Raw genomic sequence first — 25,829 nt, forward strand, 5'->3', positions numbered from 1 at the left:
GAAAGTTTTTTTCTTTAGCTTTGGGGATGTAGACAGACTAATAATAAAGGATTACTCAAGCATGTGTGAATGACATAAAACACAACTCTGGGTATGTTTTTAAGGAAGTAGCAACATTATAACATGGCTGAAAGCTCACAAGAATGTATTTATGTAATAAAGGACCTATAAACACCTAAGGAAGCATACTGTGTATAGTAAATCGACTGCTCATCTCCACAGAGTAGTTGCTTTGTTCAGGAAGTTCCACAGTATGGCATTAAACTCTGGTCAGGAGAGGTGTCTCTGCATGCAAGTTTTTCAAGGTATTTTGAGTAACAACAATGCCATAATGTGGAACATTCCAATAAGTAATAACATCACCATGGAAACAAGCACATGCTGTACCATCTGCCAGAAAAGTTTAAAAAGTTTAATAGTGCTCCTTTGGATGTAAATACAAACGTGTAAAAGACTGGACTCATTGACACAGCAGAAGAACTCGCTGACATACAGTATACACCCAGAATTATAGTTATTATGCATGCCCTGTTCCAAAAGAATGATTTCAAATGAGTGTCACTGATGGAGAGATCCTTTATTATCACCATTACTTCTCCAGTCAGTGTCTTCAGCACTGAATCATAAGAAGCGCTGCTCAAATGGAGAAAATCTTCAAAAATATTCGAGTGCCAATTAAGGCCGGCCTCACTCCTCCTTGAGCTCATCTCTCAGCTAAACTTGAAGTCCTTCAGATCTTGATTCAATCCCGTTCTCTTGTATTCGTCCTGGCTGTCGCTGCAGGCGCTCTCTTGACCTTTGCTAATGTATCTGCACTTAACATTTAAATCAGCGCCGGGGCTCATAAAACCCACACAGAAAAGCTTCATTTCATTCACATGGCTTGAAGTCGAGTGCCCTTGATTGTACAATAGTTAGTCAGAATGGATGTGCCTTTTTCTCGTCTTAAGACGTAGTACTGATGTTAATTCTATCTAAAAGTTGACGTACCTTTTTCTGTGCAACTTGTGATGATTGACATAATTCTAGTGAAGGTGTATGGAATTTAAAAATACAGTGGAGCACTTAATGTATAAACAAATGACATCACAAGGTGGAACAGAGTGTTTTCTGTTGGAGAGAACAACTCAGCATAAATAAGCTGGGTGTGTGTATGTGACTGAAACAAAACATAATTCTAGGTGTCTTTTTCAGAAGGAAACAACATTATAACAAGATCAGGAAGTAGTTTAATATGAGATAAATTAGAGGTCTGTGCGGGACAGAATTTTCAGTCCTGCTCCCGCTCCCCCGGCCCCCGCATTTAATGCACTTTGAACTGAACTAATGAAATATACGGAAGACAGATGGGCATTCAATTAAATTTTCTTAATCAATTGTTGGGAGAATTAACAATCGATTTTCAATTAATCATTAGCGTTTTTATATTAAAATTATAATAATTATTATTACTATTACTAATCTGCATAAATAAACTCAACTTTACAACATATAAACCATAACCACTACAGAGCCACATGAGCCCGTTTGACATTATAATGTGTTTAATGCAGCTTTGACACATTTGTTTACGTCTTACAGAAACATAACTTAAAACTACATGGCTCATTTGCATAAACTATTAGCGCAGCTCTTTATTTAACAATTATTTCACTCACTTTACTTATCTTGGTCACTTTATTTTGACTGCTGTTGTGATGAAAAGACTGAAAAATGTTTGTCTTTTGGACAGACGCGCACTCAACTTGTGCAACTTGTACAGGGATACTGTGTTTACATGCACCATGAAGAAAGCGGGATACTCAAAAAACCCAGTCATACCCGGGACACTGATGTGCATGTAAACACACTCACTGACTGGTACAGTGATCTCTAAGGAGGTGCCAGAGCTGAAACTTGGGACTGTGAGGCCTTAACTCCAGTGTTTGTGCTGTCAGACGCAGGCTTGTCTACTTACGCTACGCACAACAACCTACATTCAGTTTGTCAATTAAAAATGAATGTAAACAACAAAATTCTTAACAATCAATTATCGATAAGTCGACTAATCACGCCCATCACTAATATGGATCTATTTATGCTTCTGTCCATTCAGCTAAATTAATAATGTGAAAATACATAAAGAACTTCTTAAAAACTGAACCATGCCTCTGTGTTATTAAAATCAAACCTGTGTGACCTTTTAGTTATTTTCTGAACTATGCCCAGTGGTATACTTTAGTTATTATTTTTATTCATTTTCTTGAACATCTCCACTCGCCCTGCCGCAATTAGAGAATATTGAAAAAAAAAAACTTCTAAATTGGACTTTTGCCTCGGAGTTGTCTTGTTACCAGACTAACAAACTCATATTGACACAGAACACATGTAAATCCCATTGGTCAACATGACTGGCTTGGCCGGCCATGCATGTCCAGGTGTATTAAAAAGCCCAATCTGAATAGGGCCTTTGATACCGCCGTTCATTTCCACATGTTGTCCACCCCAATTTCACGGGCACACTCGGACTACAAAACACCAGATCAAAAGAGGGAGAAGTCCTGGCACATTTACAGGTCAGATGGCGACGCTGCTTCTCCGCCTCCCATGCTGCACACGTGGGTCATTAGTGCCACAAACATATGCCAGTTCCACAGGCGCCATCTCTGTCCAATTAGCCACTGCTAGGTTTTCGTCTGTGACCGAGCACGGAGCTTAATCTGCCGTACAAAGTCTACCTGTTATAGTAGCGAGATTTATTTTCAATACATGAGACACCTCTGTAAAAAAAAAAAAAAAAAAAAAAAAAAAAAAAAAAAAAAAGAATTTCACGACTTCCCAGCTCCATAAATCTTTCAACTCCTGTCACAAAGAAAACTATGTCGCTGCGTACGAGAAAGTAGGGGTGAAGTCTTGGAAAGAAAATATCTTTTTTGCTGGTATTTATTTACTTCGGCGTTTCGGTCGCCCACACAATCCCAGGCACTTTTTATCTGCTTCATAGGCGCTGATATCCAGGATTGGAGGATGTCTGACTTTTTATTTGCTGTCAGAGGAGAAGGCAAGGACGAGACTTAGCTCACCGCACAGCAATATTAGAGAGGCCGATGCTAGCGCTAGGTGAAGATCCAGTACAAATAAGGCACATGTGTGGATAGGAGGTGGTGATGATGACTTAAGAGCAATGGGAGCAAGAGGTCAAGATCAAACAGCATGAGAAAGTCAAGTATTAAAGGTGCACTGTGTAACTTTTTGGTTGGGTTATTATTATTATTATTTTTTTTAATTACAGGTGGCATTCTAACTATGAGAGGAGTTTCTCCTCCACAGATCTGACCTGTAACTTGGCCTCCATGAAGAGAGAAAGGTTTAATTCTGTACTGTGAAACATTCCAGACAAAACAATAACTGTCACGTGGAAACAGAGGGAGGACCCAAAATGCAGGACTGCTTTAAAGTTCTTTAATAACAAACAAAAAAGATCTAAAAATTGATAAATCCAAAAATCCAAAAATTGAAACTAAACTGCCATGACAGGACAAACCGACAAAGACACAGACAATGACAAACACAATGGACCAACCAAGGGCAGGGGAGAACACACCCTGCGTTCGATTATCTTCCAACTCCCACTTGGACCTCGGATTTGACGTCACGTCCAAGGTTGAAGTGTATTATTATGTTTCTCGTGTCGGACTCAGAGAGTAGCATGTAGCCTCACCGCAACACCGACTCCCAGACCAGTAGGCAGTGATATGGACACAATAAGGTACTGCAGTAATACGAGTGATTGAAATTGTCATTTAAACTATCAAAGTGTCCAAACACGATGAAAAAAGGTCATAGGCTACGTTCAGACTGCAGGGCTTAACGCTCAATTCAGATTTTTTTGTAAAATCCGATGTTTTTGCGAGGTAGTTCATTTTCAATTAAATGCGACTTGTATGTGATCTCCAGTGTGAACATTAAATGGCCCAAAAGTGTCCCACATGCACAGTGGAGGACACGATGACATCAACCGCAGCGAGCGTGCTCTGTGTTTACGGAAGTTGACCAAACATGGACGGGAGCACTGAGCACCTGGCGATTTTAAAGTTCCTCTTGTACCGGAGCCAGAACATGAACAACTTACTTGTTTTAAGGAGGAGACTGAGAAGGAGAAGGATGAGCTTTTTGGCCGTGGTGTTTTGTGGGGCAGTGGCAGCGACGTCCGTTGAAAGGAACGTGTGGATGTGGAGACGTAGCCAAGAGTGGTGAGTGGGGATGTGCTTTGCTTCAGTGACACGGAGTTCATTAACAATTTTCGCCTACTTCAGAGCAGAATAGTGACGTTTATGGCTTGTTGGTGAAGTGCGGACAGATGAATGCGCTTTGGCCCATTCAGACTGAAGTCGCATGTCAAAAGATTGGGTATGTATCGGTTTCAGGACCACATATCGAAGTGGCTTGGGTCACATTTGAAAAAATCGGATCTGTGTCGTTCAGACTGTCATTAAAAGATACAGACACAGGTCACATAGGGGCCAAAAAATCTGGTTTGGGTCACTTCAGGCTGCAGTCTGAACAGCCATATTTACATGTTACAGAGAGCGGAGCCATCTTTGATTCTGACTCGTAATCCTTGCTCGGTCTACTTTTTCTGCCACCTAGTTCCGCCTCGCTCCATTCCAGGAAAAGGGGTGTGTCGTGCATGTTGCTAGGCAACTTCCTCGGAAAACTGACTCAGAAGGATAATCGAATGCAGGGACAGGGTATAAATGCACACAGACACAGGTGAAACACATCAGGGCGAGGCAAACAATCAAGACAGGAAGTAAAACTCAAAACTGCAAGCAGACAGGAAAATATCAAAATAAAAGGGCACACAACACTAAAGGAAAAAGATACAGCAAAATAAGCAAAACAACAAAACAATCACGACAGAACATGAACCATGACAATAACATTTCCATGGAGAAAAGCATTTGACAGACCCTCCACCAGAAAAGTTGCACAATGCACCTTTAATGCTACGATCTGGTGAAACAGTTAAAAAGTAGCTGGCCTTGTTATGGCTATAGGATATTGTGAATAGTACTGATGAGACTTTCGGGCTCCTTTATGAAATCTAAATCTTTTGTACTGGTTAATTTCAAAGAGCCGTTCAAAAGACTGGCTCTCTTTAAATGTATTTTTATGACAGAAGACACTGTGAGAACTAATTTAATCTACAAACTAATCACAGAGAGAATTAACCAAGGCTCAGATTTGTTTAAAATGGTTCAAACTGTGGTCACCCTTTGAAATCATGTCTAGTGGAATTTTCAGCAGTTACAGTAGTGACACGATGAACACATAAGTCTGAATGTGGATTGAGAGAGGCTTGTTAAACTGTACAAATCAGCTCGCCTGTTGTAATTCAGTAATTCATTTCTCTCATAATTCAGTCTAACCTGAGTAACAGAGCTTCAGACAGAGCAGAGCCTACAGTTAGCCTTACCCCCACAGGAAATGCTGATGACAGAGTATCAATTAAAAGTGCCCTACTCTATGTTGAACCATCAGTGAAAAAGATGTTTTAGCTGAAACTGCAAAGCCCTGCCCACTTCTCTCATTCTGATGTTGCACCATGACAAATACAATTGTTTGGGACAGTCACAGGCAGTTGTTTGCACATGGCTGTCATCCAACTGTGTTTCTGATCAGACAATAAATATGGTCTCACTCTTCAAAATATCTTTCAGAATGCATAGATGATGATGTCCTTAGCATGTCCTATCACAATTTTAGCATCTTTTGCATTAGTCTGAAGTGGGTAGGGTTGTTTTAAGTACTGAAAATCAAATACTAATCAGTACTAAAACTAGTATTTGAGCAGGTATCAATACTTAAGAGTCATTCACAGGACCAAATTAACCTTTCCTGGTCAAATTTAGAATGATTTTGAGTTGTAGAACAAGTATAAGAGCACATAAACTAGTATACAGTGGTCCCTTGTTTATCGCGGGGGTTAAGTTTTACAAATAACCAGTAATAGACGAAATCCACAAAGTAGTAAGCTTTATATTTTACAATTACTGTATTTGTTTTAAGGCCTTAAAACCCCTCACCACATACTTTAAACATTTTTTTTCTCAGACAAGACAAGTTACAACCCTTTTTGCATCCTTCTTAAAATGTATTGCTGCTGTCGTCCTTATGTTATTTCCCTCCTTCTTTATGTAACAAACCAAAGATTAATTTATTCTGTAATGGAGCCCTACAGCCACCTAACTTCTACCTTCTTTCAGTGTGTCCAGAAGTCCAACTTTTTGTGCGATGGTTTGCATCTTCCTCTGCCTTTTGGGTGCGACCACAGGAGCCTTTGTCGGTGCAGAACATTACGTTGACATTGTGGGTTTTGTCGGGTAGAAAACTCGCAAACATACAGCACTTCAGAATCACACTGCTAGAGATCCAACATTTATTTAAATTTGGTGAACTGAACACATTATGTATTGTACAGGAGACACGGCACGGAGGAGACTGATTGACAATGGTCTACGGTCCCTTAGCAAATCAGGACGCAGGAGGAAGAACACAATGTCCCTTCATACTCTTGAAAAAAAAAAAAAAAAAAAAAAAAAAAAAGCACTAAGAAAAATCCACGAAACAGTAAGACCGCAAAAGGTGAATCGCGATATAGTGAGGGACGAGTGTATGCCCATGTACCACTATGGAACCTACCTGGACGACGGAGGGATACACAGATTTAAGAACACATGTTAATTAATATAAAAGAAAGTTCTATGATTTTATGTTGAAAATCACATTCTGTTATTATTATTGTGGTATTGAAATTGGTATTAGATATCAAGTCTATTCATTAGTATGAAATATTATCTGTAGCCTACTGAAGAAGTAATAGTCAGGTAGAGCTCCTTTAATGTTTTAACTGAATTTCCTTTCAAATTCTAGGTTGTTCAGATGTGTTACGCACATGTTCAGAAACAAAGCCGGAATATACGAAAGACTGGCCTCACAATTTCTATTCTCTGTAGTATTATTGCCCTTTTGTAATTGCATGATTCCACAGCAATGCCTCGACCACATATATATTGAACTTTAGATGTGAAACAAAGTAATAACACCGCATTGTGCTTGAGCTTGGCCCGGGCTCCGATGACCTCTGCTGAGCCAAGGACTATAGTGGTCCATCCAGCCCCAGAGAAAGATGGATTCCACTACCCCCCTCCTCTCCCCTCTCTCTACCCTTCCTCCCTCCATCCAAACGGGCCTAGATTATCTCCATGGAGCAGGAGCGGGGGAAAAAAGCCAACAAGTGAACATCTCTGGGCGGTGAAAAATGAGCTAGTCCGATACTATTCCGCCTTTAATTCACAAGGGGTGGTCTGGGCGTGCTGGAGATAAGACGCCAGTGATCAACATCCTTTGAGCGGGTGGCAGTGAGGCTGTTTGGGGTGCCTCATGGTGCCGCCTTGGTCCCCCCACTGTTCCTGTGTGGGACCCTTTGAAGCATTGAAGTACAGTGTGGGGAAAAACAAACAGCGTAGAAGAAGGAGGCTGGAGAGATGCAGTGTACACTAATCACAAAGGCTCATTTGACAGTATGAGGGGAAAAAAGAAAGGTAAAATTGTTATGGTTTTACTTTTATCCGTCAAATTATTTTTTTCATGCAAGTGTTATTGCTTTGTCTGGAATGTTTCACAGCGTGGTTTTAAATCGCTGTATCATCATAGAGACCAAACCAGACAGGTTACAGGTTAGATCTGTGGAGAGGCAACCCTGCTCACAGTCAGATTTTTTTCTAGGTATTTGAGCTATAAAACCACCTGTAACTGGATAAATAAAAGGCAGAGCTCACATCACGTGATCACTCTGAGGAAGAATACTAGTGAGCAGTCAAAACTGTCAGGTATGAAAACAAACTCTTGGTTTGAGGTAACGAACCTCCAACCAAAATCGTGGCGAGGAGAAAATTCAGTTTGTTGACTGAACAAAAGTTAGTTTGGTTGAAGACGTTTCGCAGCTCATCCAAGCTGCTTCTTCAGTTCTGGTCAAAATGCTGGTGGACACTTCCTTATATCTGCAGGGAGGAGCTAACGTAAATGGTTTCTAGGAGCCATTTTTGTTAAGAAAGAGAATCCTTCTCTAAACAGAAATGGAGGACTCAGACACCATCTATCTCCTATTTACAACTCCATCCTCAAACCTAATTCAAAACAAACAAGAGAACAGGTGTAGCCAGGTCAGGTCTAGAGGTGAGGAAGCACCTATTATGGCCCTGAATTGTTATGCTAATTAGACCCCACACCCAGTGCAGGTCAATCGGCCGAACTAACACAAACTGTAAACAAGTAGGTGTGTTAGTTTCAGTTAGTTAGCTCATCCCTGCAGATATAAGGAAGTGTCCACCAGCATCTGACCAGAACTGAAGAAGCAGCTTGGATGAGCTGCGAAACGCCTTCAACCAAACTAACTTTTGTCCAGTCGACAAACTGAATTTTCTCCTCGCCATGGATTCTACCTGGACGACTAAGAGATTTTTCACATGTCCAACCAAAAAGTTACAGAGTGCACCTTTAAAGCAGATCTATTATCCAAAAAATTTTAGCTGTGTTATAGTTGTCACTCGATTTACTGACTTAAGTTGTATTTGGAGTGATTCATGCATGTTTGAGCAATCTTTAATTGCTAATTTTCAAGATGCCATAATGTTGATCTATCCTTGCTTTCACCACCCAGGCATGCGCCCACTACTCTACTCTATACTTACTTCGTTCTCCAGTTTTATTTTGTAATTTTAATAATAATTTTTGGTACAAATGAAATCCATCTGAGGTGCAGAATCTTTGTTGTGATGACGATTACAGTGACTTCAGCTCTGATCGGGTGCCACAGTTTTCTAATGTAGATATCAATGGGGCTTGTTTAATTTATTAAGTTGTTACAGACGCGATTTAAAATGTAAAAAATTATAACATAATGGTGCATATGTGTCATAGATTATAGCTATATACCAGAAACAAGCACATTATGTCCCTTAATAATAAATACATTTAAAAAGATGTTATATTTCAAGATGGAGACACAAATAAATAAGTGTAGCACAAAAAAGGATGGACTAGACCGGGACTAAACCAGAACTAGAACATGAACAAATCAAGTCTTTATTAGAACTAAACTAGGGCAAAAATGTCTTTTATTCAGAACTGGAGAACTGCAAGATCTTGGAGGCATAAAGTCACCATAAGTTCAACGCAAACACAGCCATACATCAGTGGAGATATGAAGTTTGGGCGATGTAAAGTGGAACTACCAAACTGGGTGGGAGGAGACATATAAAAACAGGGGGGAACACCGGCACATGTGGATTTATCATTAGCAGTGCTCAGGGGTGCACTGGGCCAACTGTTCTGTTACTTTAAATAATTATATGCCCAAATATAGCTTTCTTTCTACATATATATCCAGTTCTATGGGGTATTTGTAGTAGTGCTGCAAACATCTCCGTCAAGAGAGTTCTAGTTTGTCCTCTGTCTGTGTTTAAAGTGCCAGACCTAATATTTATCATGGGCTCAAGAGGTCTGTTTGCGTCAGTGCAAGTTTATGGGTTTATAGTCTGTTCTGTTTTCCTGCCAAAAAGCTCTACACAATAATACAAAACAAATTATTTTAGTTAATCAAGCGTCACGTTCAAATTTCAAATAGATTTGCATAGTACAATTAAAGGTCCTATATATACCTTTGTGCCATGTTTGAGCATTGTTACCTCATCAAAAACATACCTGGAGTTGTATTTTGTTTCATTCATTTGAGTAATCCTTTATTATTAAAGGTCCTGTATTACTCAAAATGGACTCTTGTGAGCTTTAAGCCATGTTATAATGCTGTTCGTTCATCAAAACATATGAGGAGTTTTGTTTCATTCACACATGTTTGAGTAACCCTTTATTATTAGTCAGTCTACTGCTTTGTTATACCTTGTCATGTAATCTAGGTAGTTTTCAAGTTAACACTACTACTACACTACTATTTTTTACCTTTAATTCAGTAGAGATTGACAGTTCCAGGGCCTGAAATCATCCAAATGAGTCTAGTGAAAGTGTATGGAGTTTAAAAACACAGTGAAGCACTTCTTGTATTACCACATGACACAACAAAGTGAAAGAGAGATTTGAATGCTAATGTGTGCCTCCATGGTAACACTCAAGACTCTAAACTCCATCTAAACTCGAGTGTAGATCTCATTTATACACAGTTTAGGCCTGATTTCATTTTTAGCCTTGTTTATTCTACCAGGTTTTATTGTGGAGATGAGTCCTAGTGTTACTTGGTATGACAGGTCTGAGACAATCTTACATAAAGAATATAATCTTTTTTTTTTAAATATTCCTAGTTGTTGCAATTCAGATTTTGCAATTCAAAAATTTTGATTAGACTGGAATTAATCTTGTAACTGTTGCACTGCACTTCATTTCATATCAGTATTCGACTGGGAAGAGATCCAACTCCGAGACACAAACATGTCCAAAGACAGGTCCGACTATACTCCTGAAGAGGTTGAACATCTCGACAGCCAGGGCTTCAACCTGATGGAGGAGCTGAGCATAACACACACCAATCCACACCAGATCTCTGGACAATCTGAACAGGTTCTCTGCTCCCTTTCTAACTCCTCCAGAGTTAGAAAGGGAGCAGTTAGAACCTCAAAATCAACAGAGTTCTAAGGAGGAAGACGAGAAGGGCATGGCCATAGTCATGTCACGACCAACAACTGTCTCTTAAGCTGCTGAAGCCAGGGCCAGAGAGGAACATCTGCACAAAGAGCGGAAAAACCTCAAGAAGCATCAAGACAGAGACACCGTGACCAGCACGAGGAGAAGCTTAAGTTATTGAGTACAATGAAGCTGATTATTGTAGCTCATCAAACTCAAATGGAGAGAAAGGACAGAACAGTCCAAGACCTCCAAACTGAGCTGGACACAGTGAAAGAGGAGAGAGAATCACTGATAGACCAGTCAGATGAGCTGAAATACCAGCTTCAGTTTAAAGATGGTGATGTTGAGGCACTGCAGAAAGAGGTTACAAAAATCAAAGCAGAGCAGAAGGTCCAGATGCTCCAGAAATACAAGACACAGACACACAGGTCTGAAAGATGGAGGTGGAGATTTTGAAAACCTGTGAGGAGTTGAAGGATAATCGGACAAGGTTACGACAGCTTGCAGTGGTAATAAGTCACGAGTAAATGCTAAAATGAATAGAGTCTTTCACGGCCTATGTCACAGTGGACGTTGCAGCTCTCGCTGGAGGCACAAGGGGGAAAAGGCTCATTAGCAGCCGTTGTAAATGTGGGAAGTTTTACTGACTTTAATGTTTCCTTGCTATGTTTTTTGGTGTCAGAATAAGACGAACTGCACTTGTGGCACTAAACTAAAAGTCTTACTGCATAATTAACCCTGGACATTCCTTCATAGAAAAAACATTTCTGATTGCCTCTTTGTTCGGCGTGTTGGATTCAAAGACAAAACAGTGCTTGCGTACTTAGAGTACTTAATCTCAGAAAGAGTACAAAAAATCTGCCTGACGTTCACAAACAGCACTTGTTGGTCAGTGGGGTGGGTTTATTCTCATACTAAATGTATGCAATGTATCAAACTGTTTTAATCTGTCTTCATCATTACATGAAATATTAATGTTTTTTGTTTTTTTTTATGTATAAACTACATTTTAAGAGTGTATATTTTCGGTTTAAGAGTGAATGACCTTCTGATTGCACTAAGTTAGTTCTATCTTACACTGACTTTAGGCTTATACCGTTTGAACGTGTTCAGCTGCACTGTTATTGTGTATTTGTTTATTCACTGGGTGCTGTCCATCCACTGCTTTGCTGAAGGACAGAGCTGGACCAGTCCAGAAGCAATGGTGAGTCAGAAGAATGCAACTGATTAAACTGCCTTTCTTGGTATATTATTAAAATAATAATCCATTCTAGGTTCCATCTGTTACTCACATGGAGACATACATTGTCTTTATCATTACTAAACAGGACTCCGGGATAACAAGGGGACTACGATCATTGCTTATTACTGATAATATCAATGCTGTCATGTTGATGAATATTTTTGGAACAATTATGAATTTACAGGAACATGGCACAAAACCCACTGAAGATGCTTCTCTGATCTATCTGTCAAGGAGAAGATGGATCTATAGCAATGCAATAATATCACTGGAGTAAAAATAACACTTACTGCCTCCGCCCCTCACAGCTTGACTGATTTTGCTACTTCTGTGTATGTTTATGAAAGTATAAGAACAGTGTTGTTTGAGTAATGTAACTACTTTTCCAGGTAAAAATAGTGTTACGCGCTATTACTGAAAATGTGGTAAGAAAACGCAGTTCCTTTATCAATTCAGTGCAATGTTACTTTTCTGTGTACATGGGCCGGTCCTCGCCCTGACAGCACAATGCAGCTGGGGAGGACAGTCTGCCCCGGTCGACAGTCGTGCGGGGATCAGGGGCGCAGGTCCTGGGAAGCAGCGAGGTCATGGCGGGAGAAGCTGTAAAGCACGGCCTCGAGCCTTTCCTGGCCGACCCAGAGCCAGTCACGGTGCACTGTGGAGGCCAGCGACCGACTCTGGGTTGGCCGGACCCGGTTTATAATGACGAAACAACATTGGAAGAAAATAGCATAATACAGGCCCTTTAAAGAATGCTCTGCTGAAAACTGCACAAATTCAACAACTGTGAAATCTGTCCTCACAAACATACTATTTTGTTTGTATATTACATACATTTATCATAATCCGTCATAATCCATGTATTGAATAAATCCACATTTTGGCAGCTTCATAAAACCTTCATTTTCAACAATGTCTATATTATGCTTACTGTGTACAAAAGTACTTTAGTAGAACTCGTACACTCCGGTATGATCAAAGCCTCCTGCTATCTCACATTAGAGAACTGCTTTGCTTTCCCTGGCATGTGAGCTAAGTGATAAACTAACTTCTTAAGCAGTGTTGTTTACCTGTTTTTGTCAAATGCTAATAACGCCGTTCTTGTTATTGCAGCCTCGTCTAATTTTAACACAAAACTTCAGAGAAACAAAGTCACCGGGTCTCTCTCTCTTTCTATCTCTCCTCCGGTACACGCTGTAATGAAAGGCGCGAGGACTGTCCCCAGACCTGCTTTATCTTGATAGGGCCGAATGAGTGATAGGGGCCAGAGCTATTTCAGGACAAGATTACACTCCAGAGCCACCCAAATGATAGCACAGGACCCCAACGTCAAAACAAGGCAAAGCAACCACCACTCATAGCCAGACGTATAGAAGAGTTTTTCTGGAGTTCAGAAGAGCCTCTTGTTAATTTGAGAGATTTGTGCATACTGGGGATCTTTATTTCTTGCACTGGAGTTGAAATATCACACATATATTTTGTCTAAACTTGCAAATTTGTCACTGAACTGGAAAGTGAAAAATTAATCCCATACCACTATATAATAAATTACTAGTATATGTTAAAGGACTCATATTATGCTGTTTTCTAATCTGTTATAACGCTGTTTCATCATCAAAAACATACATGGAGATGTGGTTTGTTTCATTCACACGTTTAACACACAGACAAACGTAAAACACTTTGTTCCACCTTGTGATGTCATGTGGTGATACAGGAAGTGTTTCAATTTCATGCACCTTCACTGGAATCATTTTAATAATTTGGGAATAGTAATTGCTCCTCTCTATTGAACTACAGATTAAACGTAGCTGTTAACTTGAAAACTACCACTACATGACATCACAAGGTGGAACAGTCCATTTTGAGCTTTTGAAATGTAGACTGACTAATAATAAAGGATTACTCAAACATGTATGAATGAAATAAAACTCAACTTCAGGCATGTTTTTAATGAGGTAACACTATTATAACATGTCTCAATTTTACGTGATATAGGACCTTTCATTAGGTTTAATGAAGAAAGACTTAATTCATAATAAGCAAATTGTTTATAAAGAACAATTAAATCTTAATTAAGTTCTTGTCCTGTCTTATGCTAAATGGACTCATCATAATGTTACTTCATCAAACACAAACCTGGAGTTGTGTTTTGTTTCATTCACACATGTTTAAGTAACCCATTATTATAAGTCTGTCTACATCTATAAACCTGAAAATGCTCTGTTCCACCTTGTGATGTCACACAGTGGGAGTTTTCAAGTTAACAATTACTTTTTACCTTTAGTGTAGGAGTTTATTCGGTAGTTATTAATCCTGAATCAATCATAATAAACTAAGTGTTCACTATGAAATATTTGTTTGTGTTTTATTAAGGCAACTTCAAGTGTATTTATTATAAAGTGTTACCAGATCTCCTATTTATCAATTAAACATCCAGCATTAAAGATTTAACGAATTTCCCCTTGAGGATGAATAAAAGTCATTCTGATTCTGAAACATTCAAGTGAAAATAATTGGCAATTTACTAACCCCAGGGTGCCATAAAACAAAGCACCCGCAAGATTAATGAAACTACTTTTGTTACTACATACGACTTTCAGTTCTGTATAATGTCTGTACTTCAAAGGATCCGTATCTTGACTACAACAGAACTCAAAGCACCACCGGCCTTATTAATTCTCCAAATTCAGAAGTTTGGCCGAACATCTGTTTAATATGAGCTTAATTACATTTTTCCAATTTGTCCATTTCAGAATGATAATTGGTACACCTTGACATATTTGAACAATGTCTGATCCATTGCTGCAGAAGGTTTTAATTGCTTTTTTGCAAGAGGGACTGAGGGACTCATTTGCACAAACAAAACAAAAAGTAACTGACCAAAATGCACAAAATAAAGCCGGGCTTGTGAAATGCTTCTTCATTAATTGCTACTATATGCTGGAACAATTTAATTTGATTTTTTTTTCTGCATAATGAAGCAGATGAGGCTGAATTTTAACAGTCTGGAATTCACTGTGAATACTAAAAAGCTTAAAAATGACTTAAATTGCACAAGCCAAATTTAATTATCTCACAATTATAATGAGGGCTAGCTTGATCTTACTGTTGATTGTAGCTTAGCAGTGACTGTCCACTGCAAGATTCCACAAGTACATTTCCCATTAATTGTTTCCATATTATATATGTATTCAAAGTTTGAAAGCTGAGGCTGATGTGATAATTAAGGTCTATCTAAACCTATAACTTTATCTTCTATTATGTTTCTGAAATTTCATACATTGCCTAGTTATGAAAACATTTCTACTAAACTCCTCTTCTTTATTTTTTTTTATTGCAAACAAGTGCAATCAGAGAAAGCAACCTGGTCCCACATGAGGCATCGGTGGGAGCAGTTCATCACCACAGAAGCAGCTTAGGAGGAGCCCAGCCCATATTACATGATCATTATATCTACAATGCAATGTGTGTATCTGTACAGGCCCATGAACATTTGTGTGATATTGGCCACACATGAGAATGTCTGTGTTTACTAGCATGTAACAAAAATGTAATTTGTCATGAGTTGTGTATCTGTTAGTTCTGTGACTGTAGATCAGTGTGTTGTGCATCACCAGAAAAAGAAGAAATGGAAATTATTTTCGTTCCAATTAGAAATTTAACGGCATACACTGAAACAGAAAGGAACTGTTATTATTAGTGATTATCTGGAAAACTATTAATATTTTACTGTACAAATGCATAGAATTATAAATAGATAATCATCTTTCTGAGATTTTGAGACCACTCCCGTTGCTCTAGCTCAATCCTTCGCGGAGTTATGACCAAAACACATATTTGACCTTGGTTACCTTGACCGATTTCAACCTGTAACAGTGTACCCCGGTTATGTGTGTGCCAACTTGTGTGATGGTTGGGTGAATATTTTAGCCCACAGATGGTTCAGAAATTGCAGAAATTGCCGATCCTTTGTAATAGCGTGACCTTTCAATTGACCCGTGTGACCTCAAATGACCTTGGATCATCACCAAACTTTTTTTGCGGCATCGGGCACAGGGGCTTGACACACGTACCAAATTTGGTGACAATCGGTTCATAAATGGCGAAATTATCATGGGTGGACAGACACACAGACACACACAGACACGCAGGGTGAAAACAAAACCTCAACCCTTTGGGGACCAGGTAATGAGGTAAATGTGCAGTTTTCTGTTTAAAAACACCTACATCCAAGTTTGCTATCTTCAGTGGCCTCTGCAATTTCCAGTAGTTGATGACATCACAAAAGACTGCCCGGATTACAGACAGAAGTTTCTGATCACAAACAGCTGGTTGTGGGGGGAGAGTCTGAAATGTGAATACATGTTAAAGCTAAGTTTATATGTCTGAACAGAAGACGCAAAAGTGGCGTTGCATCTTCACTTTTCATTCCACATTTAGACGAGCGTTTTCAGAAGGAAACCTGCGTGCACACGGTGACACGGTGGTGATGTATGTGACATAAACGCATACGTGATGTGAGCAGATCTGAACAGAGTTTTGCTTCTTGGGCAGTGTAGACGGAATAGTTACAGCAGAGTGTATTCAACTTTTCCACTCTGGAGGGTGGTTTCAGATTTTTGTGTTTTTAAGCCCCAAAAACACAGTCACCGTGTAAATGAAAGGCACTTCCAATAAAATATTTTATGTCGTTTTTACCCGCAAGCGTTCTCATGTAAACAGGCTCTTAGACTAATCTCACTGGTCTTATACTTCAGATCCCGTCCCTCCACCTCTCTCACTCTCTTCTTTAGTCCTCCAGGCAGACCCGTCAATAGAAATTTGGGGGCCCGGTGCAAGACGACTCGCACGGGGCCCCTTCTAATAATAATAAATACGCAGAGGATCCAATCCTAGGTTCCAGCTCTGTGCCCTGGGATGACAGACCCCTTTGTTATCTGCCCAGTGTAGCAGCTCTGTTTGGTGTAGCTGTAGGTGGAGTTTAGGTGTTTAGTCCCACTTTAAATGCAGTGATGTGGTAAATAAAGTAACTTTCAACTGTTTTTGCCGCCCTAGTAAATTCACAATATTTTTCCTCAATCACGGAATTCTCACATGCAATTTGATACCAGACTCGCAAGATAATAACATACTTCATACAATTGTGTTATCCATGCAAAACCAATCTGAGACCAAATAACCTAATGACATTTCAAGCCCGCTGCAGTCTTTCCTTCATCTCTCTGGATATACCTGCGTGCCTCCTGTTTGATTGCCTTATAATGAGTCTCACAAATACTTTCACACTCCCGTTTCCAGGAATTATGGGTGATCCGGAATGTTGCGTCTCTTAATACCACCCATATACGTTACCGTGGTGACATTTGGCCCGACCTGTTTGTTTTCGGACTCTTGTAGAAGGTCATTGGGAGATGGTTTCAGAGCATGCAAATGGGCCTGTCCGTAGCGCATCTTAATAATAATAGAGGAGCGGAGATTCATGAGTGCACTTGAAGTAAGCACTCATTTTTAAAAGACCTGCAATTGTCCCATAGTGAGAGAATGACTTTGATCAACTTCTCAATGGCAAAGTCATTTCGGCGTTCACATCTCAACAATGATAGGACAATTCACATACAAGAGGAAAGGGCTTGTTATTTAGCTCTGTTATCAAGGCCACAACCTCAGAATATGATCTAAATATGAACGTATTATACGGCCCATATATTACATGATTTTCTGATCTGTGTTATAATGTTCTTTCCTCATCAAAACATATCTTGAGTTGTGTTTTGTTTCATTCACAAATGCTTAACACGCAAATCCTGCATATTTAGGCTGAATTCTTCTCTCAAACAGAAAACACTGTTCCACCTTGTGATGTCATAGAGGAAGTGCCCCACTGTGTTTTTAAACTCCATACACCTTTACTAGAATCATCTGGAATAGCCAAAATCTAGTGAACTAAATGTAAAAGGTAGCTGTTCGCTTGAAAACTACTGCTTCATGACATCACAAGGTGAAACAGAGTATTTTCATCTTTGGAGATGTAGACAGACTAATAATCCAGGATTACTCAGCCATGTGTGAATGAAATAAAACACAACTCCAGGTATGTTTTTGATGAGGTAAAACATTATAGCATGGCTTAAAGCTCACAAGAGTCAATTTAGAGTAATATTGGACCTTTAAGATTGGAAATGATTGTTTAAGAGGAGCTAATATTCAAGGGATTTGGACTTATAAAGGATGCTTTGAATTCCTTGCATATGGGACTGTCACAACAAATTTTCAAAAAGTGTGATATATTGCTAAAGAAATATATGTCTTTATGCCACTGACACAATTATCTTAAAGCATAATTTCCCTCCTAAATAAACTTTTCTATTTATACAGAATTGTTAATGAACAGCAACTGCAATAAATAAACAAAACTATTAAAGAGTCATAGAAGTTATTTATTCAACCCTCTTCATCTCAGATTTTATCATAGGGCAGAAAAATAACAAAATGTTTCCCACTAGTGCAAAGAGAAAGTACCCACACTAAGTATTGATCCCCAAAAACAATTGTTCCATCCATCATGTATTGAAAGATAAGCTGATACAGTAATTATCGTGACAGGCCTAACCACATACCTATGAGATAGAAGGAATAAGAAACACAAAAGAGGAGAGGGCTGTAAACGAGGAGAAAGAGAAGAAGACATATGTGTTATAATGTTGTTTCCTCAAAAATAGAGTTGTGCTTTGTTTCATTCACACATATTTAACACACAAATGCTGCATATTAATGCTGTGCTCTCAAACAGAAAACACTGTTCCACCTTCTGATGTCATGTGGTAATACAGGAAGTGCTCCATTGTATTTTTAAACTTTGTACACCTTTATTATAATAATCTGGATAATATTAGACCTGGAATTTTCAATTTCTAGTAAAGAATTTTGAGCTTTGGAGATATAGCCAGACTAAATAAACAGAATAAAGGATTAATCAAACATGTGTGAATGAAACAAAACACAACTCCAGGTATGTTTCTAATGATGTAACAGTATTCTATGGCTTAAAGCTCACAAGAGTCAGTTTTGCGTACTATAGGTTCTATCTTAGAGTTTAAAGCATAAATAAAAGGGACATTGCTTATCTGTTTATGAGAAAACATTTATTTGTATCTTTCATGTACTACGCTCTGGCAGTATTTATACTGTACACAGCTTAGTCCCTATGTGTCTGCCTCTGCCTTCTAGCTACTATTAGCACGCACATCTCCGTTTTAGCTTTCATGACCTTTTCGCATCACTCCAAATCCCGGCGCTTGCTTTTGGTGTCAGAATTTAACCTTGACTAACTGATGCTAAAATTCTAATAGGCTCAGCGTTGTGTGCGGAATCCTTATTTAAGTGATTTAAGGCTGTGTTTGAAAAAGCCCTGGTTAGTGTTTCTGTGATTTTCTTCTCTTTCTCGCGCTCTGAACACTCTGAAATTATGCTTTCTGCAGTGGGGATGATTAATGGCTGCTCTAATAGTTTTTTGGCCGTGAGTCCAGGAGGCTCATCTGCAAGAGCTGCTCCAGCATTTTAAAAAGTTATGTTGGAATCGCTCTATCAAATAATGTAATATACGAGGGAAGATCCAAGAAGTGTGAATAAGAAGTGTGCGGAAAGCCTTTTAGAGCTAATTCGATTCATCAGGGCTGCAGCAATAAGTAGATGTGAAGCTGAACCAAGAGTCAGTGGAGCTTTGGTGGAAAATTGTTTTTGTTCTTGTGCTTGTTAAATATTGTGCACTTTAACATAACTATGCATGCAGTTCAGTAAGAAATACTATTCTATTTCTTTTGTGCAGTTATCAATTGCTAAATATTACGCAGAAGACATGACTTTATGACCACAAATACAGTAGAAAACAGCATGGTCAGACAACATATTTGTGCTAATACTGGTAACACAGTGGTGAGTTAAATGGGATTAGGAGTGTGCTGCAAGATACTGGAGGATCTTCTACCGGTCTGTGGTGGCCAGTGCCTGTGTTTTGCTGTGGTTGGTTGGGGGAGCAGACCACAGCGGATTGACAAATTGATCCGTAAAGCTGGTCATGTGATCGACTGTGAGCTGGAGACATTTGCCACAGTGACGGACAGGAGGACACTGGACAAACTGCTCTCCATCATGGACCAGACTGAGACACTGACAGAGGAGCTCATTCTCCAACAGACTACCACAGCTTCACTCAAACAGTGAAAGACACAGGACTATACTCCACACAAATGTACAATAACTCACCCTTATGTAACAGATAAGCCTCTGTTTCTGTCAGTCGTCATTTCATTTTTGCATTGTTTCCTCATGATCTCTTGTATATAACTGTGATATACTCTATTTATTTTACAATACTTTTTATATTTTTTACTTACTGTACATACATTTAAATAATTGATGTCTTATTGGCACCAGTCTCTTGCTATTTTTATTATTACTTATTTAAAAGTTGATTACAATTTTTTTTTTAATATTTTCTACTTTGTGTTATAATCTAATGTGATGTGTGAGCTACTGTGTCCAAATAATTTCCCTTGTGGATCAATAAAGTCTGTCTAAGTCTAACAACAATCATGATAGAGATGACCATATGTTTACAATCATTAGAAAAAGTACAGCAGATTATTTTATATCCCAGATAAATACATTTCTTTACAGCTAGCTATGGATATTTGAGACGCTATGGGCTTTTTACGCCATATGTGGCAGGCAACCTTCAGAGGAAATACTCTGAGGGAAAGAAACTTTGATTGTGTGAAACAAACTGAACTGTTTGTTTTTCTTGTATCCATGGAGACTCTGCAAAAGGGTGCTAGAGTTTTTTTTAGTTTTTTTTTTTAACCAAATGTGGCAAATTGGCAGAAGACCTTCCAGAAGAAATACTTTGAGATAAACCATTTCATCACCAACCAAAGCACCAGAGCAGAGTAAGAGTGAGGCCTTTCCTGTTGTACTGTTGTGTTCACTTGCCTCCCCCTGGACACTGCTGTGATGCTGAAGGACACAGAGGAGAGATACTTTTGACTCATCCTCTCCTCAAACTGCCCTGACACAGGATCTGGACATGCAAGAGAAAATGTTGCTGTAGCAAAACTTGATTTTCCCATGGGATTAATGCAGTGTCTCTGTCTTTCTCTCTCATGAATGTCTTTACAATTTCATTTCAATTTGTTGGTCTTGCTATAGATTTTTATATCAGTATTGTCAAATATCAACCACAGCAGGAAGACAAACATTGTATACGGACTCAAAGTAAATCGTGATGTAATTCTTTGACATATCGCCCACCCCAGCTACAAACCGTCATTTCCATATCAACCTCTCTTGAACGTCATCCTTTATTCAAACAGCCCCAGTTCATACTCCACACGGTTAACCCAATATCCATGACTTCCTATACCTCTCTGAACGTTGCCGCCAGTGCCACCATTGTTCCATACATCGTACCCATCCATCTTGTACAAAAAGCGTTCACCCCGCACCATCGTCTATTTGAATATTTCATTGAAGACAGATGGAATCCTAATCTTAGCTCGGAGCCGCCGCGTTTTGTCACCGTTCCATTTCACAGTCTTCATCTACTCCTCCTCTTCCTCCTCTTCCTCAGTGTCTGTGGTCCCTCTGGCCCTGGCGCCTATCTCTCCATCACTCACCGTACTTCCCTGCCATTTTTGAGCTCTATGTCACTAGAAGGCATTTGAATTTTTTACCATCGCCCCCATATATTACATTACAACGCGAGCAGTAATCAATTTATACCTGGGCAGAAAATTAACTTTTAATCTGTACTGACTAATTATCCAGGTAACAAATGACGTTGTTTGTGACACTTTCTGGGAACTGACATAGCTCATTAAGTTTAGAAGTAGCAAAAATATTTCTGTAAATAGCAAACAACAGCTGTGCTACCGTGCAAATTTTATTTAGAACAATGACTGTTTAATGGGCCCACATTATATTAAATACATATTAGACTATTTTCTGATCTATATTATAATGTTGTTTCCTCATCATAAACATACCTGGAGTTGTGTTTTGTTTCATTCACACACGTTTAACACACACACTCTGCATATTTAAGCTGAGTTCTTCTCTCAAACAGAAAACACTGTGTTCCATCTTGTGGTGTGGTAATGTGGTAATATACAGGAAGTGCTCCACTGTATTTTTAAACTCCAGACACCTTCATGTGGATAATTTCTGAGCTGGAATTTCCTATCTCTGCTGAACAAAAGGTAAAAAGTAGCAGTTAACTAGACTGCTGTTTCATGACATCACAAGGTGGAACAGAGTGTTTTGAGCTTTTAAGATAATGACAAACTAATAATAAAGGATTACTCAAACATGTGAGTGAGACAAAACACAACTCCAGGTATGTTTGTGATGAGATAACACCATTCTAACATGTCTTGAAGCTCACAAGACTCAATTTAGTGTACTGTAAAATCTTTAATATAGATTATAAGATTATATCAATTAAGTAAATGCCGCTGAAGGAAAAACATATTACACATTATATACTAGCGCTAAAACTGTGTTGTAGGGACAGTAAATAAATAACCACAAAAAGTCAGACCTACGTCCCGTCAGATTAGATATGCATGGCAGGATAAAGAGAAAAGCCGGTATTACAGTCTATGTGATAATTGCTCATCATGGCTGGGCCTTGGAGCAGAACCACCAGTGCTTTTTTCTACAGCCCGTTCAAATTTGCATGTGTTAAACAACTGTCTCACCCACAATCCTTTGCTACATTATGCCAAGTCCTTTATGAATAATGAATGTGGGAGGCCTCAGACAACTTAGGCAGGCGTTACACATCTAAGGGAGACAGGATAGAAAGCTAGATTATGAATGAAAATGTGCTACTGTTAAAAACTCTGGCAATTGCCAAAAGTAGAATATAGTGCAAATAATATTTAAAAAGTTTAATGGTAAATGGTATAATGCTTTCCCACTGTCACGGCATGCAAAGCTCTTTACATCAAGGAGTCACTCACCAAGACACAACGACAGTATTTAACTGTCACAACAACATCTGTGGAAGCTGGAATCGTACCACCAACCTATGCATCTGTGGATCTGATCTAACTACTCTACCATTTCCAGCTAACAGTGACAAGAAAGGAGAAGTGTCTTGCCCAAGGGCAGAATGAACAAAGAAAAGCATGGACTAAACCAGGGGTGGGCAATTATTTTTTTCCATGGGGCCACATGGGAAACAGAAAATATTGTGGAGGACCAGGCCAAAATGCTTAACTCAATTCTGCGTAATATTAATTGTATTTCTTTATAAAAAGCAGGATTGTTTTGCCAAGCTGGTTAGACTGGTAAGAGTGTATGTTTTGACTAAGCAATGAAAAAGTCAGGTTGCCTTACAAAATAAGCCATTTAAAAAAACACCTCTAAAATAAAAGCAATGCAGCTTTAGTTCATGAATGAAGTAAAATGATAAAATATGTTTAATTTGTAATTCCAAATGAACTTAAACGGGTCAGTCAGAGTAAACCAAAAGCCCATATGTGGCCTGGAAGCTGTACGATGCACAGGTCTGGACTAAACCCTTAAAGGGACAGTTTGGAATTTTGGACATAGGACCTCATTTCCTAGTTTCCAAGTGTTGGAGACATGTGGAGACACTTTTTTCATTATTCCAGCCAGTCGCTGGTGCTAGGCTAGCACACTTAAAACAGTCTTACCCACTCTGCAAAGCACCCGAGGCAAAACAATTATTACACCAGACTGTCGATGTAAATGTCTGTGTCGACAGAATAATTTTAGAAGTAAAACCAACCTTGCATTTGAAGGATTTATGTCTGAGCAGCAGCAGGGAGTTGTACTTCCTGATAGAAAGCTTGGCAGCGGCGGACTGATATATGAGAAAATAGTCCCTTAACATGCGACGAGTCATGTGATGCGAGGTTAGTTTTATTTCACACATTATTCTATAAACACAGACATTTACATCGATAGTTTGGTGTAATAATAGCTTTGCTTCAGGTGCTTTGTGGGTAAGGCTAACTATTGACATGCACTAGCCTAGCACCAGTGACCTCTGCAAATACAAGGACTCCAACACTCTGGGTCACTAGGAAATGAGGCCCTGTGTCCAAAATTCCGAACTGTCCCTTTAACTTTTACTTTATTTATTTCTTTTTTTGAGTATCTCATTAAATTTTTTTGTGGCTTTTTTTGGAAGGTAGAAAACATTTCGGTATAAAGTTGATTTGATTCACATAAGAAAAAATGAAATAAATAAAATCAGGAGTTGTGTTGTTTTTATCTCAATTAGAAAATGTGACATTCCAATAATCAGTGGGACAGGTGTTTTGAATGCGAAGCTACCAACCAGATGCACATTTGCTAATACTGTAAATTAATATTAAATTATTCAGTCAGGAGAGGTGAATATTATCATGACGCTTGCAAAATCCAAATCTTTTCATCTGACCTGCATTCTCTCAAACTTTACTTTCTGTAATTTTTTTTTTTTTTTGTTGGCTCCGAACATCAAACTTTCCCACGAGTCGTTATCATGCGCTAACCCGTAACTGATAAGACTTTGTTTACCTAAGCTCTAATGGCTAACCTCCCTGATGAGAACTTTTACTCGCAAAACAATTCATTATCGCTGGCGAATTTACCCCTGCAATTACTGCGTTTGCAAATTGAAATCACGGTCCACCTCCTATACTTCTAACAGATGGCCCCAATCTTTTCACCTCTTGCTAATTTCAAGGTAGGGTCTCGTAAACGTGGCCAGATTTGTAATATTTAGTTTGCAAGTCCGACTTTGCTGGATTCAGAGCGGCTACTGCATATTCACGACTTATTTAAGGTAACGCACAGGTGAAGCTGAGATGTTTGTGTGCTCCTTTGCTTTGTCAGATCTTGTTAATTGCTGCCTTCCCCGCTGTTTTAAAAAGTTGTGACTAGCGCACCCCAAGCTGTCAGTCCGCTTCTATTATTTACCCGCTCAAATGCGAGAAAAATGTTCACGTGGACAGTAATGACTTTGCCTGAGCGAGGTAGGAGAGGAGAGAGAGAGAAAATGCACGACTAATTAAAGGTACTGACGCAGAATTTAGTGCAGATATAGCAATGTACTGCCAACGTCGCAATCTTCTTTTAATTACCAGCGGTTGGAGAAAGTTCGCGAGGAGATAACAGACAATTAATGTCAGGGATTGCCGTGGTTACTGCATAGAAGCACAATGTAAAGGGGTGTTATCCAAGGCCACGTTTACATTAAGAAGAAATGGCTTGGTTTGGAAGTTGCAGAAGTGAATGTGCAGAGTAAACAGTAATACGTGAGTGGAGTTGGGATTATGAGTCTTAATGAACTAGAGTCAGGATTGTTTCAAGTTCAGGCCTATGCTTTCCAAACGTAAAGGTCCTATACTACGCTGAATTGATTCTTGTGAGCCTTAAGCCATGTTAGAATGTTATCTCATCAAAAATGTATCCGCAGTTTGTGTTTTGTTTAATTCACACATGTTTCTGTAATCCTGGGCTATATATTCTGTCTATATCTCTAAAGCTCAAATGCTCCGTTTAAAGTGTTGGGAGTAACGCATTATAAAAGTAACGAATTACTGTAATATATTGCTTTTTGATGTAACACAGTTATGTAAGGCATTTCAGGGAAAACAATAGTAACATTTCACTTCGTACAAATGTCAGTAACACGTGTTACAATGCTTTTTTAACCTGGATTGATGTGGTGGGTTTTTCTTCATACAAATTACGCAAAAATTACCACAATATCAGTAGCGAGGAAACGCCAGAGACACGCCCGTGTAGAGCTTCATGGGGCGAACCCCAGCTGACGCCTGATTGCACCTTGCAGACATCCTGTTCCACGGACTCTGGGTTCTCTCAGGGG

The sequence above is a fragment of the Boleophthalmus pectinirostris genome, unplaced genomic scaffold (genome assembly GCF_026225935.1).
Source record: "Boleophthalmus pectinirostris isolate CB_2022bp ecotype Guang Dong unplaced genomic scaffold, ASM2622593v1 HiC_scaffold_20, whole genome shotgun sequence".
NCBI classification, from domain to species: Eukaryota; Metazoa; Chordata; class Actinopteri; order Gobiiformes; family Gobiidae; genus Boleophthalmus; species Boleophthalmus pectinirostris.